Source organism: Vanacampus margaritifer, chromosome 9, assembly GCF_051991255.1.
Source record: "Vanacampus margaritifer isolate UIUO_Vmar chromosome 9, RoL_Vmar_1.0, whole genome shotgun sequence".
NCBI classification, from domain to species: domain Eukaryota; kingdom Metazoa; phylum Chordata; class Actinopteri; order Syngnathiformes; family Syngnathidae; genus Vanacampus; species Vanacampus margaritifer.
This window is the reverse complement of record NC_135440.1, coordinates 20,900,429-20,921,712: the sequence shown is the minus strand read 5'-3', so window position 1 is coordinate 20,921,712 and position 21,284 is coordinate 20,900,429. Positions and strand designations below refer to the sequence as shown.

Genomic DNA, 21,284 nt, shown 5'->3' with positions numbered 1-21,284 from the left:
TAAACACTCACCGGATACACGTCGCACGTTTTGACCTGTTATTACGTCACACAGCAATGTCGGACGATACAGTAAGGTATGTTTGGGGGGGACCACAAAAAGAATTTTCTTGGAATTATTTAAAGAAGCGAATTTTAGATGGAAAACAGCAAAGAAACGCTACGGTTTATGAAGAATTACAAAAGCAAACTCACACGACGTCATCGCACGGCGCAGTCGCTTCCTGTTTTTCTTCTTCTTCTTTTAAATTACTGGTGGATCCCATCTCTATGGTGTATACCGCCACCTACAGCGGCGGAGTCTCCAAGAACAGATGGAAACGGGCATAACTCGCATGTCCGTTATGCGCATTTTCAGTAAATTAGCTTTAAAAAAAAAAAATCGAAAGAAATGGATGGAAACCTGAGGTATGATAAAAACTAACATGCATGACTGAAACTGCACTAAAACCGAGACTAAATTTAAAAATGGCTGATAAAATTAACATTAATTACGAGCAATTGCTATGATGCAAGCGGTAGGATTTAGAAATTAAAGTAAGTTATTTTGAACTAAAAAGAAAACCTTTCCATAGGTTGATGCGTCAGTGTGCACTCCATTTACCATTTTTTTATTAAATTGTGATACGAATAGCGAATATGGCATAAGTGGAAGTCCACGCTGTACGAGAACGATCTCGTAAGAAGGCCTTTTTTTTTTTTTCATCTCTCCGAGTGCAACACACGATGTTGGCCAGCAGCCCGAAAGGAGGATCTGAGCTCCTTCCTCCGCTCTCCCGCCGAGCCAAGCGAGGACCTGCCAGGTTGGGTGGGGGAGGCACCGACACGTTCTTGTCCACGGAGAAGAAGGAGAAGAAGGAGAAGAAGAGGAGAGCGCTGCGATGAAGCAGCCAGCCGGCCCTGCAGGCGCATGTATTTAATTCCAAAGCCGAGCTTCGCTTCTCATGACTGCCAAACGACGTCCGCCGCGTTTGTTTGTGTTTGTTTGTGTTGCTTTACAAAGAAGAAGAAGTCATGCCCGTTTGCCACAAACAGGCGTGGAAATGAACACGACGCGCTCGCAAGGCTTTGACGGCGTTATGCAAATGAAGCCTTCCTTCTCCCTCCCTGGGGAGGATTGGAGAAATTAGAAGAAAATGACAAAGCTTTCCTCTGCTCTGACCTACATTGTGCGGCAATTGTACGCGTTCTCTCGCGCGCATTCGACAAATCCTGCAGCGTAATATTGAAAACCGAACATGCTGCAGACAAAAAGCTGAAACAAGTTCTTGAAAGCTGTTCAGCCGCTCATTGATCAACCTAGGGTTGAGTGATTATGGAAAAAAATAAACTTATTTTGATTGATATTGAAATCACGATTAATAAAAAAAATTATTCATTTATTTCAAAACTTTTTATTCAACTACAAAAACTCTACTCAGAACTACTTTCTTTAATTATGTTTTAAAGATCGTGAGAAGCCAAAATCGAAATTAAATATTTTTGTCTTTGCTACTTTTCTTTCCAATATTTCTTTACTTTCCAATAATAACGTATTTTCTGCCCAGCATTAATGCATTCCCCCCCCTAACGTGTCAAATATTTGTGTTTTTGGTATTTATTATTTATGATAAATGCTTAGTATTTTTTTACATTTGATATGTGTATTGTTTGTCATTATTTTCATGTTTTTTTGTGTGTGCAAATTTTCATAATTATTTTTTTTCAATTTTTCAATTTTTTGTTGAATTTCTTTTTGATTGTTTTAAAATTAGTTTGTTCAAAGAATTTTTTTTTTCTATTTTTTCCCAATATCTGTATGTTTTTTTTACCTAATTTTCCATATATTTTTATTAGATACAATACACAATATTGCTTTGGATTTTCATTTTTTGTTGAATATTTTTCAAATGCTAATCTCGATCTTTTATATTAAAATTTTCACTTTTTTTTTCATATTTAAAAATTTGGGGGGGTTGAATTTGTTTTTTTTGTTGTTTTTTTCAAATGAGTTTGTTCACATCATAAATTTATATTTTTTCTAATATTTGTATGCTTTTTGCCTTAATTGTGCCCAATATTTTTTTTATTACATGACAATATAGCTTTGAATCGTGTTAGGAGTCTGAAAGTGTACTTAATATGTTGATTTGTGCACTCTCATGAGTAAAATTCAAATCCCTGACATACAGTATTTCTAGCAAATAAGATGTGACACTCACTATGTCTCGACTACCCCCACCCAACCCCCCTGAAGCTGTCACAACCAAAGGTGAAAGTTCAAGAGCGTCACGACGAGCCCTAACAGACGCTACGTGTCTGCTTGGCTCAGCTGCTGACTAAAAAAATAAATAAAAATACTCAACAAACATCCTCAGCTGCTTCTTCTTCGTTTGAAGGTGAAATCAATAAAAGGAAGAATCCGCAAAGAGACGAGACTTTGCCGTGATATCCTCATTAACACGCCGCCCGTGTGGCCGCGTTATATTTTAATCTGTCGAGTAAATTAAAGTCATAAATCACCCGACAGCTGCGACGACTCCCATGCCGCGACCGGTCGGGAGGCGGCAGACGTTTAGCTTACGTGCGGTAAAATAAGAGCAGACGCGCCTGATGAAAGTAAAAAAAAAATAAAAATGTGCTCGGGAGATTCGGAGGACGAAACGGGAAGTTTATCGCGGGCCAAAAACTCTTGGCTGCTGACATCAGGTCGGGGTGCTGCACAGGTCTCGCACATATTCAAAATGGCATCCGTCCCACTACTTGGGCTGAGGGGTGGGGGTTGTTTGCTTTATTTTAGATATATTATGTAAAAAAAAAATATTTATTTATTTATTTATTTATTTAATTGATAAACCTGTTTGGATCATTGTTGTAATCGGACTTTACACGGCACTGGCTTAGTAGAATTTTGGAACTGTGTTAAGTAACTCAATTTTAAATCGACAAATAAACTCTTACATATTAATTCAGGAGTCCAATTGCCATTGTTTTAGCGTAAGCAAGTTGAGTATGCGGTGGTATGTGTTGTGTTGATATTTGTTCAAGTGTACGGTTTTCCCAATCCAACCGACATGATCGATAATCGGGGGCCGATCGCGTGATTTTTCAGATTGGATTTTTAGATTGCCTTAATTTCTTAAATCAAGAATAAAAAGTTTGCGTTCTTTATTTGATTAGAACCACTGCTGATTTCCAGCCATTAAAAAAGGTATGATTTTGAAATATATTTATTAAAATATACATAGAAATAAAAAAAATTAGATAACCGAGACAATTTGGATGTAGTCTTCTTTTTTTCTTCATTGCATTTTATTACGGAAATATTAATTGGGATTCGGTATCGGCAGACACTCAAAATCAAGTGACTCGGGTGCAAAAAAAATGTGATTGGCACATCCCTATTAAAGTGTGTTTTTTTTGGGGGGTGCGGGAGGGTTGAACAGAGCCCCGGAATAATTTTTATTTACATTTTTAACCCAAAATATTTTAGTGTTCTACAATTCAATGCAACTTTCGTTTATCGTGATAGTTTCTTGGAAAATATATAGTCCTGAACATTTTGTTATCATGACACGTCAACCAATAAAGCCAAAATAATTATTATATAACTTACTATATATACACACTATACTATGTATATTAAATGTGCCATTTTTTTTTATTGTAATCCAGATTAATTGATTGCTTGTGTTTGTCCAAAAATATATGAGGAAAAAATAATCGCATATTAAATTGCAATGGCAATACTGAGGAAGGGAATATTATAATGAGATTATTTTTCTAAATCGTTCAGCCTGAATTTTTAATGAAGTTTTACCAATAAAGTTGGACTATAACAACAGTCGACACATGACAAAAACCCACAAAGGATACAAGACGCTGTCGTTGCAACCAACAACTGACCGCCCAACACATCCCCCCCCCACCCCCACCCACACACACACACACTTCTCCTCAGAAACAGCTGACGTTTTAACAGGCTTACAACAGCTGACAGGCTACAGGTGGGTCAGAGGGGACCCTTCATAAGTCCTCTGTCCCATCTCCCCCCCCCCCCCTTCTTTGTAAGTTCATACTTCTCAATCGCGCGCACACACACACACGCACATGCACACACCTGTTGTGACTCCGGAGGAATTGTCCTGGGTGAAAAGCCGTATCACCCACCTCCTTTCTGGGCATGAAAACAAACCTTTATGACCCTCCAGCATGTGTTGGAGAGGCCTGTGTGTGTGTGTGTGTGCGCGCGTGTGTGTGTGGCGACAGATGCTAGCGGTGAGCCGAGCTAAAGGCTAAAAGCTATAAGCTTCTTTGCTTCACTGAAGGAGGAGGTGGCAGCATTATCGGCAGCAGCAGAAGAAGAAGAGGAACAAGCCGTCATGTTAATCCAACATCGCTTGAATGGGAAAGAATGTGTAGTTCATACATGATGACACCTATAATATACGACATAGGAGATGTACATGTATAGGCCTAACGCTAACATAATAATCCCACAGGTCGAACTCCTTCATGAGCACAACAAATGAAAACAATTCCAGCGTTTGGGACCGTACAGAAGAATGTCTTGTTTAGTTTTGTTTTGATTTTACACCCCAAAATTCTTTAGAAAGATTCATCAGGTGTTTTTCACAACAAATTGGGGGGGGGGGGGGGACATACCAAAGTCCAGCAAAAAAAATAAATACATATATATTTTTGCGTTGATTAGGGGCAGATATAACAAGTTGTTACTTTTTTCTGTGCTCTTTCATTTCATTAAATTTTAATTTATTATTATTTTTTTTTAAATTGGAGGGAAAAAAGTGCAAATCCCAAAATTTGAATCAAAAAAAAAGTGTAGATACGCGAATCCAAAAATTTTAAAAGAAAAAAAAGTGCAAATGCGCGAATCCAAAAAAAATTAAGAAAAGATAAGAAAAAAAGTGCAGATACGCGTATCAAAACATTTGAAAAAAAAGGGGGGGGGGGAGTGCAAATACGCGAATACACGAGTAAGAAATCCCAAGTATGTGGGTGTCCACTGTACATAAAAATTACTCTGCAATAACGTACTATCGTTAATTTACGCCAATTACGATACGATTTGCTCCAAATGCCATGTAATATGATTTACTTTAATTTAGATGCAATGCACAACACGTTTCTGTCAAGATAACTGATATCCGGAACTAACAAAGCCATTATTTATTTATTTTCTACTATTCTTCACTTATTTAATTAGTAAGTTTATACTAAAACAAAACAAAAAAACCTGAAGGCAAAAAAATATTTTTCAAGGCTCTCAATATGTAAAAAATATTCAGTTATTGATGCTGGTTGTTTCAAAAGGTTCATTTTAATTATGCATGCGCAAAACCATAACGATGTTCTTGAATATTTGACAAATAAATTGGCGTGTTGTTTTTAAAAAAATATGATATGATGTTGATCATTTAATTGATGCTTCTTTAACTATAAACATTACTTCTTGTTGTATGTTATTCTAAATTAAAATGGTTGTGAGCATAAACATCAAGTGTCAGGCGCGACTTGCTGACAATTCTGCTCGTAAACCTTTGTCAGATGAAAATAAAAACCATGAAATGTGGCAGGATTTATAGGACAAGCTGAGACTTGAAAGCAGAGCATTTTTATATTTGTTGTTCTTTTGACAACAAAAGCAAGTGAGGAAAAAAAAATCTGTGCCGTGTGGGCAAAAACAGCCCAAAAAAAGTTTTGACTTCTTAAAAACCACCAAACGAGTTTGTCCCCCATCGCTAAACTGCTGCTGTTTCGCTGCGTGAGGCAAAAAACTTATATATAACTTCATATTTGATATTCATGAGCGTCGTGTGCAACATGACTGCGAGCTGGGCTAACGGCGAGTGGTCGCGGCCAAGTAGTCACTGATGCTGACATATTGTCGCCATAGCGACAGGCAGATCATTATCTCGAGATCATGAACCTGTGACACCTGCAAACACACAGGTGATATGTAGGTCAGCCTGCAAGATTAAGATATGTAATAAAAATCCATAAATATTGCTTTTGATCTAAAATTGGACCTGTTTTTCATGAGTTATAATACAGCAAAATTTACTTTAACTGACTAATTGCAATATAATTCCATTTAACTACCAATAAGACACAAAATAATTTATTTAAATTACAATGCAAATTTGTTTATTCCAATTACATTGAGTCCAACTGGAGAACAATTAAATTTGTGTCCAATTACAACGCAATATGATTTAAAACATTTATGAGTGATAACATTGTTTCCAAATAAGATTGGAATGAAATACCATATACTCTAACTACGATTTACTCCAATTAGTATATACTTCATTATTCTGAGACAGAAACTCGCAAATTTGTGAGAAAAACGCGAATATTTATGACATTCTAAAGTGGCAGATTTGCGAGGAAAAAAAAACAACACAAATTTGTAAGGAAAAAACTCTAATATTCATGACATAAAGTGGCAAATTTGCGAGAGAAAAAAAGTCACAAATATGTGAGAAAAAAACTTGAATATTCATGACATTATAAAGTGGCAAATTTGCAAGAAAGGAAATTCCCAAATTTGTGAGAAAAAAAATCAAAATTATGACAAAGTGGCAAATTTGCGAGAAAAAAAACTCACAAATTTGTAAGAAAAAAACTCTAATATTCATGACATAAAGTGGCAAATTTGCAAGAGAAAAAAAAAATCACAAATATGTGAGAAAAAACTTGAATATTCATGACATTATAAAGTGGCAAATTTGCAAGAAAAGAAATTCACAAATTTGTGAGAAAAAAACTCAAATAATTATGACAAAGTGGCAAATTTGCGAGGTAAAAATTCAAAAAATTTATGAGAAAAAAAAACGATTCATCACATTATAAAGTGACAAATTTGTAAGAAAAACTTTTTTTGCACATTTGCCATTTTATAATGTCACAAATATTCAACTTTTTTCTCATAAATTTGTCATTTTTCTTTCGGAATATTACCCCGCTCTTAAAAAAAAAAATATATATATATATATATATATATATATATATATATATATATATATATATATACATACATACATATATTTATTTTTTTATTACATTTCTTTATTTATTTATATGTGGTCCTATTATGCTTATTAACGGCCGATTTAGTTGGGCGATATTAGCTCTTTTAAAATCATCCGGGGGTTTTAGCAGATTCTTCTTTTAGACATTAACACATTACAACATAAGACAAAGATAATGACAAAAACACCCCTTTTAAAAACACGTGGCCACTCCACAAAGTTGTGTGCCTTCTGTTTGCTTTGCCTCTTTGCAGCATTTCTCCATAATTTAATCCAAAATCAATTGGAATATAGCGCCAACACAGCATTAACAGCATTCCAAAAATGTGTTTCAATAAAGGCCTCAACCTTCACAGACATCCTCGCCCATCTGCAGTTGAGTAAACAAATGGAAACCCGCTACATGTGGTCATTATTAGTGCTTACTGTATTGCTAAAAACAACAACAACAGCAGTAATGTAGATATCATCTTCTACAAACGAGGCCGTAAGCTCGCGTGAAGCAAACCACAAGCCGGAAACAGGGAAGCACGCACGCACACACACACACACACAAAGTGAAGCCCGTGGTACGATAGCGGCGTGCGAGCGGGACGCTAAACGACACTTAGGCTTCGTATCCTCCTGGCGGAAGCGGGAGGACTCTGGAGTTGCGGCTGTAATGTGATAACCAGTTCAATAACATAAACAAGTGCCAGAATCCTCCAGGGAGTGCGTTTGTGTGTGCGTACGTGCGTGCGTGTGTGCGTGCGTGCGTGTGTGTGGGCGGATGTGTGTGTGTCTTTTCTTGTGTGCGTGCGTGTGGGCTGGAGAGGCCTGGGCGAGAGGTGAGGACGAGTCAGCCATTGAACAGCATCAAATAAAACGTTATCTAATGCCTGCCATGCTGACACCAAACAAGTGCTCGCTCGCTCTTTCTAACACGCGCTCGCAATCGACTGCGAGTGAGAGTCGCTTTGCTTTTTGCCTGCTTTTTAAAAAAAAAAAAAGTTTCCTTTTGAGAAAATCCTTACACGTTGAGATAGCAAATATCTAACCACTTCCAGGACCTTTCGAATGCTCTTGAAGATCCAAGAACACACCAATAATAAGCCAGTCTGACATACATTTGGCTCAAATTAAATTAAATCACATTATTTTCTATTTTAGTTCTTTGGACTGTGCTTTACATTGATTTTATATAATAACATCAATGTTTTTATCATTAAAATAAATAAAATAGCTGAATTTGTACATGGGCCTTAGTCTGTTGTGTTTGGTTAGTCGGTGTGGGTGCATTGCCTATGTTATGTGTGGAAGTTCGTGGGTCAAGTCCTCGTCACAGCCAAGTCGTCCTTATCACAGCTAAGTAGCCATTGTCACTGCCAAGTCATCGCCACAGCCAGCCAAGTCGTCATCGTCACAGCCAGCCAAGTCATCATCGTCACAGCTTGCCAAGTCATCATCGCCAAGGCTAGCCAAGTTGTCATCGTCACAGCTAACCAAGTCATCATTCTCACAGCTAACCAAGTCGTCCTCGTCACAGCTAGCCAAGTCGTCCTCGTCACAGCTAGCCAAGACGTCATCGCCACAGCTAGCCAAGTCATCATCGCCACAGTCAGCCAAGTCGTCATCGTCACAGCCAGTTAAGTCGTCATTGTCACAGCTAGCCAAGTCATCATCATCACAGCTAGCCAAGTCGTCCTAGTCACAGCCAGCCAAGTCGTCATCGTCACAGCTAACCGGGTCGTCATTGTCACAGCTAGCCAAGTCGTCCTCGTCACAGCTAGCCAAGTTGTGATCCTCGCAGCTAACCGAGTCGTCATTGGCGCAGCTAGCCAAGTCGGCATCCTTACAGCTAACCAAGTCGTTCTCACCACAGCTAGCCAAGTCGTCATCGTCACAGCTAGCCAAGTCATCATCGTCACAGCTAACCAAGTCATCATCGTCACAGCTAACTAAGTCGTCATTCCCACAGCTAACCAAGTCATCCTCGTCACAGCTAGCCAAGTCGTCATCGCCACAGTCAGCCAAGTCGTCATCGCCACAGCCAGTCAAGTCATCATCATCACAGCTAGCCAAGTCGTCCTCGTCACAGCTAACCAAGTCGTTATTGTCACAGCTAGCCAAGTCGTCATCCTTACAGCTAACCAAGTCGTTCTCACCACAGCTAGCCAAGTCGTCCTCGTCACAGCTAGCCAAGTCGTCATCGTCACAGCCCCAGCCAAGTCAGGTCACTCCGCACCAACTCAAGACAAGACAAATCAGGTCCTGTCGACCAGTCCACTCACGTCCCGTCCAGTCATGGCGACCAGTCCAGTCAAGGTTGTCTGCTCATGTTTTGCCTATGGTTCATTAAAGCACCACGCATTGCACTTGATTCCCATTTCGGCGTCTTATTCCCTGCATTTGGGTCCACCCTCCCTTCATCCACTCCCGTCCCTCATGACATGAATTTCAGGCTCAGGTTCAGCTCTGCATGGTAGTCATCATAGCAGTCTGCTTTTGACTGCCTGTTAGTCAGACCAACACAGGATGGTGGATGGCAGAGATGATGAAGGAAGAAGTTGAGATGAAGAGGATCACGCGGCGCTTGCACGCCCCCCCCCCACTCCTCCAAAAAAACAGGAAGCACCAACAGCACGGATGAAAAATATAGAATCTCCGAAATGTCATGAGTCTGTTTTAGAAAGGCGTCTTGGAATACACTCATCTCCCAGCCTCCGTGTTTTGTAATCAAAGAGCCTTTTGCTCCAAAGCAGAATACGAGCTGCGAGTCGTCTTTGCCAGAAATGCTTTTTGTTGGAGTCGCTGCCAACGCTTTTTGACAGCAGCGCTCATTGCGGCTTGGGAAGAAGACGGAACTGAAGACATGGAGGTTGCTCACTATGCCACTGGCAGTCCTGTTGAGTCTCGTTGACGCGAAATTCTGATTTGTTTTGGCTTTGCTCGTATACGCTTGCCTGAACCATTTTTGGTTTGACCGCGCGTGTTCCTTTGATAACACATTCGTCACATGACCTCCTTCTGGTTTCACCTTCTGTTGCTGGCTCAGCCGAGGAGCCTCACTGCCAAAGCCCACATCCAAATCGATGGCCCCCCAGTGTTCTTTTTTCAAAATAAACCCCTGAAGCTAGTTTTAGCGACATTAAATTGAATGGATTCATCTATCCGGATTATGGTACACACCAAAAAAAGTCTCACAGGAAGTCTACTATTTTTGAGTTACCAAACATGAGTTAATTCATGTTGCTATTAAACACAGCACGCAAAAATCCTGTTCAATTGCTGAATTAATTCTCCAAAAAATAAATCAGTTACGCTGTCGCCAGCTCAGCAAATAAAAGTCTGCGCTCACGCTGACCCCTCTGGAGGACCAAAACTGCCAACATTCAAAAGAAATGACTAAATAAATAAATGACTAAAAGGGAAAATAAAAGCGGATATAAAAAAAACTAATAAATAAATATAAATGGAAATAAAAATAACAAAAAATATATATATATATAGTAAAAAAAAAAAATAGAAAAATAAAAACGAGATTCAAAAAATAAAAATAAATAGAAAAATAAATGTGGAAATAAATTCAAAAATAAATATATAAACAGAATTAAATATGAATCAATAACATTTATTTATTTCATGCTGACACTCTGCCAAGACGAAATGTTATTCAAATGTTTTCAATTTAAGTAATTTTTTAAATTTATTTAGTCATTTATTTATTTTGAATTTTGGCAGTTTTGGTCCTCCATAGACCCCCTCAACCCTACAAAATGGATGACCCTCAATATTGTCTAAAGCACATCCAGACTTCAATCTTTAGGCGACAATATGTCGCACTTTCCGCGGAGCAAGGAAGAGGCGGGGTTTTATGACACTTCCCAGACTGTTCGAATGTCCCAAGAGAGTTTAATAAATTTGTTTTCAATCTATGTTTAACACTTAAACTAGTTAATAATGCGTAAAAATAATAAATAATAAAAATTGCGTGGGGGCAGACCAATAGTATTGCTATGTAAATATGGACAAGAGCTGTCAAAATTAATCGATTAATAATCAACAAGTACTCGATTATCAAATTAATCGACAACTATTTTAATAATCGAGTAATCGTTTGGAGCAATTTTTTGGTTTAAAATTGTCCAAATCCTCCGATTTCAGCATATCAACAGTAATTGTTCACTGATTTCTGTAGTCCTTCATGAAATAAGACTGATTATCTTCAGTGTTGTTTAATCAAAATAAGACATTTTCAAACGTCTGTGTTTACTTTCAAAACAACGACCGAACTGGTAACATAGTACAACATCAATCCCCCCCTTTTTTTTTTTTTATTAAATCACTATATAAATACAATCGGTTCTAAAAAATATTCGATAGTGACAGACAGCACTAAAATAGCCAATTTCTGCTCGAAAAAAAATGGTTTCTATCATGAATCTTAGCTAACATTAAAAAGAACATAAAAGATGTTTAGGTTGACACGACTGACATTCATGGATGAGCCAAGCGAATGTTTCTGTTTTACAATCAAACACCATGAAGTTTGTGACTTTGACTCAACTGTCACTCCTAACATGAGAGCAAAATCCAAACTAAAACTCTCATTGTCAGATTTCTTCTCCACTTCAATCTCCTGCCAAAAGCTCCCACAAGCGTAATTGAGAACCAAGCGCAAGCATCTTAATGCAATTTCAAATAAAAGGCGGCGTGGCTGAAGGTTGCCAGAAGCTGAACTAAACGGATTCAAATGGAATCTAAGTGGATTTTGACACCGTGACCCAGTCAAGGTCAAGCCGGCCTCGGAGTTTTTTGTACGGCGCAGCAACTCCGAGTGCCGCCATTTTTCCCCGTCACTTGAGGATAATCCCGCAAATTGCGCTCGAAATTGCCTTTAACCTACATGAGAGTCGGCAGCTTGTGGAGCCACGCAGGACCACCGGCCTCGGATCCGGCTCGCCTGTGTTTGCCGAGAGAAATAAAAGCGTCAGCAGGCACAGATTCCCGGATATTAAATGTAATGAGACGGCCAGATTCTGGCAGATTCCGTAATCCCTGATGAAAACAAATGTAGTCTTCATTCACTGTTTTTCATTTGCTCATCTGCTTGTACTCGCGGCAGCCAAAGCCAGGTCGGTCATTTCCATCCTGGCTCAAAAGCGGGGTATTTAAAGCAATTCCGTCCGAGGCGGTGCGGATAAATTTAGCGCTGTGTACTGATTATTTTTAGCCAAAATCGACAACTGAGCAGGGATTACCGCTTTTTTTTCCCTCTTTTTAATTTCCATGAATGTTTATGCAACATGGCGTGGACAGATGACAGCCAAGTGCATGAAAAGATCAGGAATGACTGCACAATGAGATCATCCCAGTGTAAACGATCCGGGAGGGTCCAGCACCGATGACCTTTCGGACAGGAGTGAAGGCCCGCCGGCTGTCCACTGAAGTGGAGATCCAGTGTCCATCATTGTTCCACTCAGTCCAACAGTTGAAGCATTTAAGGTTGGACGAAGTGTGAATGTCAGTATAGTATGAGGAGGACCAAAACTGCCAAAATTAAGTGAAAGTGAAAATATTACAAATGGATATAAAAAATATAATTCAAAATTAAATATAAAAAAAATAAATAGAAATGGAAATAGAAACAAAAAAATATATATGCATAAATAAATACAAGTAAAAATAAATACAAAAATAAAAAACAAGATTAAAAAAATATTAATAAATATAAAAATTAATGTAAAAATAAATCAAAAATAAATATATACTGTAAATAGAATTAAATATCAAATAAAAACGCTCAGCTCTCACATTTATTTATTTCATGCTGCCGACGCTCTGTCAGGTCAAAATGTTATTCAAATGAGAGGGCGGTCCTAAGCGTGTCCTGGGTTGGATTCCGCCATGCAAACTGCCTTTCAATGGTCGATCGAGTGAGCGGCTCGGCGAACAAGGAAGTCTTGCATGGAGGGCTCCAGCAAATGGACGACTATCTTGTCCACTGTCACCACGACTTGTTTGTCGAGCAACTCAAGTCGCAAGTTCAACCCAAGACACACTTAGGACCGCCCCCTGAGTTGAAGAGCGTTTTTATTTATTGACTGATAAATAAATAAATAAAATTAAGTATTTATATATATATTTTTTATTTTATTTTTTTTAATTTATTTAATTATTTTTGTATTTATTTTGACATTTATTTTATTTTTATTTTTTTTTTGAATCTCGCTTTTTATTTTTGTATTCATTTTCACTTATATTTATTTTGGGGTATTTAATTTTTTAATTATATTTTGTATAAACGTTTTTATTTTCACTTTTATTTATTTATTCATTTATGTAATAATTTTTTGCAGTTTTGGTTCTCCATAAGTATAGAGCACAAAGTTGCACCCGAAATGAAGGTTCAACTAATGAAAGGAAGCAGACTTCTACAAAGTGGGCTAGTTTTAGTTAGCTGTTGGACAGAATATCTTGGACAAGTTCGTCCTGGAAATGACAACATAGCCCTAAAATGTTCCCTTCAAACAAAAATGAAGACTTCTAGTGTCTTTCCAACATGGCTACTTGATGATAGACATGCCAACCGAATAGCACGTGTGTTAATTTGCGGGGTGAATTATAAAAAATAAAAAAAGATGGACAGTACAAGTAATAAAAGCGGACTTGTTTGTTTTTTAAATACAGAAGTATAAACAAAATTAAATTAATCTTGGTGACATTTGTTTGTGAATATTTGTTCCTCTGGAGTGTGTTGCTGCAAAACCAAGACTAATTGCACCACATTGCAACACTGAAAAAAAAGCCTGAAGGTTGTTGTTTTTTTAGGATTTCGAATCATTGAAAAAAAAATGGGAGGGAGGGGGGGGGGGGGGTGATCAAGTTGGGAACATGAGAACAATACCACAGGCTGTCTGACAATTCCCTGAATGAGCGTTGATTAAATCAACTTATAAACGATCTCGGAGGACATGCAAAAAAAAACAACAACAAAAAACACACACTATGCTCAGATAACATTGGAAATAATTGCTACAAATGTTTTTGGGATGTACAGAATGTAGCTAATTGATTGTGTGGTGGCTCATACAAACACACTAAAGGAACAAAAGTATTGGGACACTACAAATGACTCCATGGTTTGTCCTCCAGTAACTGCATTAGTCTTGTGCGCATTAATCATGTTTTTTCTGTAATATATCTGTGTTTTTGTTTCAGGGTCGTGTCAGTCGGGTATTTGTCATAGGTGAGCAATTTTTCATCTAAAATTTTGCCATATTTCCCCAAATATTTTTGATGTTTTTTTTTTTAAGTATTTGTGCATTTTTTGTAACATTTTATATATTTGTGTTATATTTAAGTATTTTGTCTATTATGTTTCTAATATAAGTGTATGTGGTAATTGTGCATTTTAATGTAATAATCTGGATTTTATGTGTATTTTTCTGCAATATCCATGTATATTTTAGATTTTTTTTTCTTATCATGCAATTTGTTTGGTAATATTTGTGTGTAATATTTGTTGTAAAATATTTGTATATTTTTCCTATAATATGTTGCCATTTTTCATCTCATTTTGCAGTTTTTTTCTCATATTCAATGCATTTTTTGTGGAATATTTGTGTATATTTTGTGGAATTGCAGTCAAGGACTTCTTGTTCTAATACGCATGCGTGAAAATGGGGGGGAAAGTGGGGAACGTAGCGTGGATGTGTTCGCCGGACACACGGACAACACATGTTCACCTGGCAGGATGTCCCTCTACCACGAGAGAGGTAAGAGGGAAGCGGCCAAAGCAACGGGACGGCGGGTGGGCGGGCGAGACGCCAGCCTGACAGCTTTCTACAACAACAGCACATTAGCATCGCTCCACGATAGCTTCTCATATGATTATAACTAAAGGTTAGCTGATTCGACAGACTTGAACAACTATGAGGCATTTTGTCCATTCATGCATAACTTTGTATTGATTATTCTCACTCAGAAATGAACTGGGGCCAGACTGATCAGGATTTTTTGATTATGTTGCCGACTCCAATATCTAAATAGAATACCTTATTTTTGTGGTAATATTTTTGGTATTTTCTCTAATATTTTCTGTGTAATATTTGAGCAGATTATAGAATATTTTGTTTTTTAATGTGCATGCATTTTTTTTTTAAATTATACATTTTATTGCATTTGTCCAAAAAAAAATCAGCACATTTTGTTGTACTATTAATCACTTTTTCTGTAATATTTTGTACATTTTAGCATGTGTTGCTTATAAAATAATAAATATTTAGGGTTTTTTTGTCTAATATTTTCGGATATTTTGACACAATATTTTCATGTTCTTTTGCTACTATTTTTGCCATAATATTTAGCAAGCAAAGCAAGAGTTCCCTCTGTGATGCCTTGTGACTGCTCCACTACAGGAGAAGAAAAAAGGTTGCAAAGTATCCAAAGGGAGAGGAAGGTTCACATGCGGCAAACCGAGCGGTTCGTGCGACGCGGCCTGCAGCGCACAACGGCGCACTGTGTCACGTCTGTAGCGAACGCCAGCTGAGCGACGCCGTGGCCGTTCAGCGGGAAGGGAGAGAAAAAGAGAGAGTGATTGTACTTCTTTAAATGAGTGGCTCCGACATGGAGGGAGTTGGTTTACCCTCCCTGATGTTTTGACTGTTTTGCTGTTTGATATACACAAAATATGTCTATAGATATACACATGGATAATATAGTTTTTTTTACAATGCTAAACATTGTATATTTAATCACTAAAATTGCTCATTGAATCCATATAATTTAATCTATGTCTGCTATCTTAATGCTAACATATAATATTCAACACTATTGTCAGGCTAGTAGAAATTAGCATAGGTGTTATGGCAATTATGAACCTCCCAAAAAATTGCTAATTTAACATACACAGATACAAAAGAATATGGAGGAAAATCTCCCGCAATTGCCGATGGCAACTCGGCTCCTGAACTGTTCGCCAGGGAAATCTTTTGTCTTATTTCATAAACGCTCGGATGCAATACATGTGAAAATGAGTCAACTTTAGTAGAGTGATTGCACTTCCAGGAGGAGGAGTTGATTCCTCCTTGCTGTGTTTTGACTGCACCCAACACACAGTCACAACACAGATGGAAGTTTGTGGACGGCGTTGGGCTGCGCCTGCCTGAACTCTCGGTGCTCGGGAACACAAAAGCACATTAGTGGCACTAAGCTCATAAGGTATCTGCCGCTTAAGCCGCCTTTCTCCCGACATGTCCACCTACACTACTTACTACAGTGTGTGGATTGCATACTTTGAATGGGATGCCAACAGGAAAGTACTTACTTACTGCACTTGCAGGGCATTATATAGTTCCAATCAGAGAATCAACTGTCTTTTTGCAAGTTAAACTGTTAAAGATAGCCCGGGTCACAGTGCCTTCTTTATTGTATTTTTATCCAAATAATTCTGCATTGTCTTGCATTTTCTATATGTTTTGGCGAATATTTTTGCGTTTTTTTTTGTGTGTCTAATTTAACAGTTTAATATTTTTGCATCCAAAATAGTTGACAAACATTTTGAAGATTCTTTCTAATATTTCTAAATGGCATGTTTAAAAAAAATAAAATAAATGCTTGCAATTTTTTGAAAATGCTTGTCATTTTTTGTTGTTGTTTGTATAATTTTTTTTAGAACGTATATATTATTTTAATATTTCAGCATCTGTTCTAATATTGTGTTTTTGTAGCGTTTCTTTTCATCTAGTATTTTCGTTAAAAATATATATTTTCCATTTAATATTTGTGCTTATCCGGCAAGTATTTTTCTTTAATATTTTAGCTTATATATGCTGTATTTAGAGACTTGTGCTTATTATGGTGACGGCATTTTTGTCTAATATTTTTGGCACATTTCTTTGTCTATTTTTGTTATTTTTGTTTAATTCTAGCATGTTTAATGTTTTGAAATATTTTCTTTTTTTTGTGAATTCTTTAAATATATTACATTTTCTTTAGTATTTTATTTTATATTGTGAAATTTGTTATAAGTTTTTTATCTAACATTTTTGTGTTTTGTCTAACACGTGTATTTTTTTAAATATATTTTTATATCTTGTTCTTATCTTGCTATTATTTACACTGCATTTCTTCCAGTAGAGCTCAGTGCTGCCCCACATGTGGAAAATTGTGGTACTACACTAAACGCTCTAAATTCTGCCTTGCCTGTATACCTTAAAAATCCATTTTTAAAAAAACAATCGCTTAAAAATGGGTGCTATAGTGAGTGTGCGAATGATGAACCGTGACATTGCGGGGAAACATTAAAATAAATCAAAGACAGTGATGAGAAAGTGAGAACTCGGCGGCATCCACCAGCAAAATGGTGCGCGGGTCTGAGGAGGAAATGAGAAGTTTGATGACACTCTCTCCTCGCGGGAGAAAGGCAATTACGCGCCGTAATGAGAGCGCAATGGGCGGAAATGGGCTCGGCGCAAATAACTCTGAGTCTTTTTATTCCGGCGGATTGAGACAGAAATCGTCTTCCCGCGGCCAAACTGTGATTTACTTCCACGCGCGCCGTAAATCTGACGTTTAACGCGCTGAGTAAATGGACGCCGTCGTAAAGACGTCAACAAGCGCCGCGGAATGAATCGGCTTCCTCCGATACTGTACTAAACAATAACAACATGGAACCTCTCACAATCGCAGAGAGAATCACAGAAATAATTCTGTCCAGGGTAAAACTGTCACCTCCAGACAATCTCCTTTTACTGTTCCTTCCTGAATTGTCACCATTTTAGAACCTTCATTAACTGTTTGGTTCAGGGTCAAACTGTCCATTTACAGTCAGTTCCAGGGTAAAATAATTTCATACGGGGTAAAACTGTCGCCATCATGTAGCCTTCATTTATCTAACTTTTAATCACATGGTAAAACTAGGCACATTTTAGAAGCATTGCCAACTGTTATGTCCAAGGTAAAACTATTAATTGTCTGTGCTTAGGTATAACTGATCATTAATTGTCTGTTTGAATGTAAAACTTTAAGCAACGGGGAGCCTTCATTAACAGTCTTAAGGTAAAACTTTCAGCTATGTGCAACCTTCATTAACTCTCCATTCCAGGGTCAAACTGTTAATTTACTTACGGTCTGTCCTGGGGAGGAACTTGCCACCATCATAACCACTACTTACTGTCAGTTCCAGGGTAAAACTGTCGCAATCACCGAACCTTCATCAACTGCCAGTTCTCAGTTAAAACTATCCATTGTCTGTTCCTAGGTAGAACTGTCAAAATCATCCAACCGGTGCAGTCCAGGCTACACCTTCAGTAAGTGTCTGTTCCAGGGTAAAACTCTCCATTTTACAGTCTTTAAGTGTCCGGTCAAGGGTAAAATGTCATCAAACCTAACAGAGCCCCAATTATGTGTAACTGTAAAGCAACCACTAAACGCAAATAAGTGAATCACATCAACACGAAAAAAAAAACAGCCTGGTTTAACTTCATATGCAACCTGGAGGGGGGAAAGCCAAAGAAATAGCCGATGAATCACAGTTACTCCTTTGATGCTTGCGAACCTGCAGTGTGAAAGTTTCATGCATATTTTCAATAAAATGTTACGATTTATGGCATCCTCTCCTGTAAAGCCAGCTGCTCGAGGCAGATGTCAGTCCCCTACTCTTGACAGTGTGTGATGGATCCCCCCCAAGAAAACATCACTTTTTAAAAATGTAAACAAGTCCAAGCACTCATTCATGTGTTTTTATAAACACGTTGAAACAGAGTAACAAAAAAAACTACATTCTCGTCTCCGTCCTCCAGCTTTTCGCGCACATTCCAAAGCAGCGGACACACGCACATGCTCACTCCGAAAAAGATGACACGAACCCGGCCAGAAGCAAGAGTCAGTCACCTACCGGGCCAAAGGAGCATCCGCATCCGCCGAAGGTGGGGTCGTGGTGCGTCCAATGTCTGCTCAAAGCGTCCCAGATCGCGGCCGCCGTCAGTGCTTCTTCCTGCTTCTTCCCGGCTGCGAATGATCAAATTGTCTCCGACTTGACGCGCGGCGTAACTATTTAGCTACACTGCAAATGGAGCCGAGGCTGGTCCCGAGGAGGCGTCGTCGCAGTGTGATTGACAGTGACCCAGGGCCAATGGGAGCGAAGCTTCCGCGTCGTTAGGGCCAATCGGGGGGCGGCCGCGCGGTTGGCGAGAAGGTGAGAAGGGGGAAAGTGGGCGGGGCTTTTGGCTATCCTGCTATCCCTCCGCTTGCCTCGAGATAGAAGAGTGGAGAGTCTCAAGCTGTCCCAGCATTTCATTTCAACCGTTAAGCAAACTTACTTACTACCAAAGTCTTCTTAAATTCGCACAAAGACTTCTCGAAAACGTCGTCAAATTTGTGTCAGGAGCGAGAGCGACCCAACATGACAGGAGCGAAAGCGACCCAACTGCTGTCCATGATTTATTGCCACTTTCTCTATTATCAGCATGTTCACATGTAGATAAAATGAAAAATGTATGCATTGATGTGGCCAACAAACGACTAGTTTCCCTTTTAATCGGGTGATATACGTGTCTTTTACATGATGTGCGCACAACCTGGCGACAAGCACGCACTATTTTGACAAGTCACCGCGGATGAACACTATGTTTACAGTCGAGAAGGCGGGGCGATATGACGTCACGGCGGAGGGGCGGGGTTGTGGTGGCGTGCGCTCGTGACAGGGCAGCACGTGCGCGCATCGAGCAATAATAACAATTTAAGATCGATTTATAATACATGTTTGTATTTATTGAGACTTATGAACATGTGTTGCTTTCTGTTAGGGCAAGAAGCAGATGTATCCGTAGTGACGTCATCGTACGTATACGTATAATTTACGGTCGCGATGACGTCACCAGCTGCTTGGCTCGAAAGTGCTATTTCAATGTTGTTAATTGTTTTACAAATGTGTAAGGCATGTAAACTGGAAAGACGGAAATCTGTACATCTTGAATTGTCAATAAAAAAGAGATACAGTGAGTCCCGTTTGCAATCCAGGCCAACTTGCAATAATAGGTATTTTAAGTACGATATAGCCATTTAAGAACATTCTATTGATCAATTTTGCCATCCCACACTTTTTAAACACATTTAAAGGTCGTTAACACAGACTTAAACTTGTTAAGACATTTTTTTTTCAAGTGTTTGTAAATTATTACCATCTCTTCTCACTCTCCCACTGTCAGGTAATCAGAGACCAGTGTATAACATCACTTTTCACTTCTCTAAATAAGTTTTTTGTCAAACCAAGTTGAAGTTTAATATAAAAATGACACCTAAAACAAAAAAGAATTAAACATATTATTTAAGCAACACATCTTAACACCAAAATGTTCAACCAAAGCATATAATCAAAATCCGATAGCTTAATGCTGACTTATAATGTTAGACGTCTTAGATGGGGGTAATAGAAATTACTGTACAAGTAACGGTTAATTATAAACCTTTCAGCTACTTTAACACACATGGCGCAGCAACACATACAAACAGTAAAACGAACGCTAATAGCGCCACCTGTTGATATGGCATGCACATTGACCATGTTTTCATGCAGAAAAGGTGGTTTTTAATGCACATGTACACAGTGCAAGAGTTTTGTAGTAGTGGTGACACCAAAGAGGTTGGAAGGAGGATTACACACTGTGTGTTTTGTGCTTTACATAAGAAGATTACGCCATGGATTTCCATCGCTGCAGTCAGCTGGACGCTCATTCCCGCAGCTGGGAACCGACGCCGGTCAGCGCCGGGGTCATGGCAATGCCACCACGAGGAACGGCAACAAACAGTGGAAACACTGTCATGACGTAACGGACAGTTCGTCAATAAAACAATTTTTTTTTTTATCTGTCTGTAGAAAGATACAGTGGGAATAAAAAGTCTACACACCCATGTGGCAAGTTTTGTGATATATTAAAAAAAAATGAGCCCAAGATCAATCATTTACAAATGTTCCACTGTCAATGTGGCCTATGACCTATGCAACAGCTGTAACCTGAAGTAAAACGACTGAAATAAGGTGGTTGCACAAGTGTGCACACCCTCTTATACACCATTTAAAATTCCCAGAGTCCCTGAATATCCCAAAATAAAGTTCAGCTGTTCAAGTAGGAGTTTCTAGCCTTTTCTTTCTCTTTCAAGTAATAGCCTGATTTATTTATATTTAAAAAAAAAAATGATAACTGCTATTTGGAACTGTTCGTAATTCCCCTCCACCTTCCTTTGTACCTTTCTCATGACCCAATACGTT

General features: G+C 38.4%; 1 protein-coding gene across 4 annotated transcripts in view; it reads right to left on the bottom strand.

The window, feature by feature from the left end:
- The window catches only part of mef2d (myocyte enhancer factor 2d), an 86,209-nt gene extending 67,104 nt beyond the window's left edge, over positions 1-19,105 (bottom strand). For all 4 annotated transcript variants that reach the window (XM_077575359.1, XM_077575361.1, XM_077575360.1 and 1 more), the window contains exon 1: positions 18,912-19,105. The gene's annotated coding sequence lies outside the window, so the exon portion shown is untranslated. The remainder of the gene's footprint in view (positions 1-18,911) is intronic.
- Positions 19,106-21,284: the final 2,179 nt, after the last annotated feature.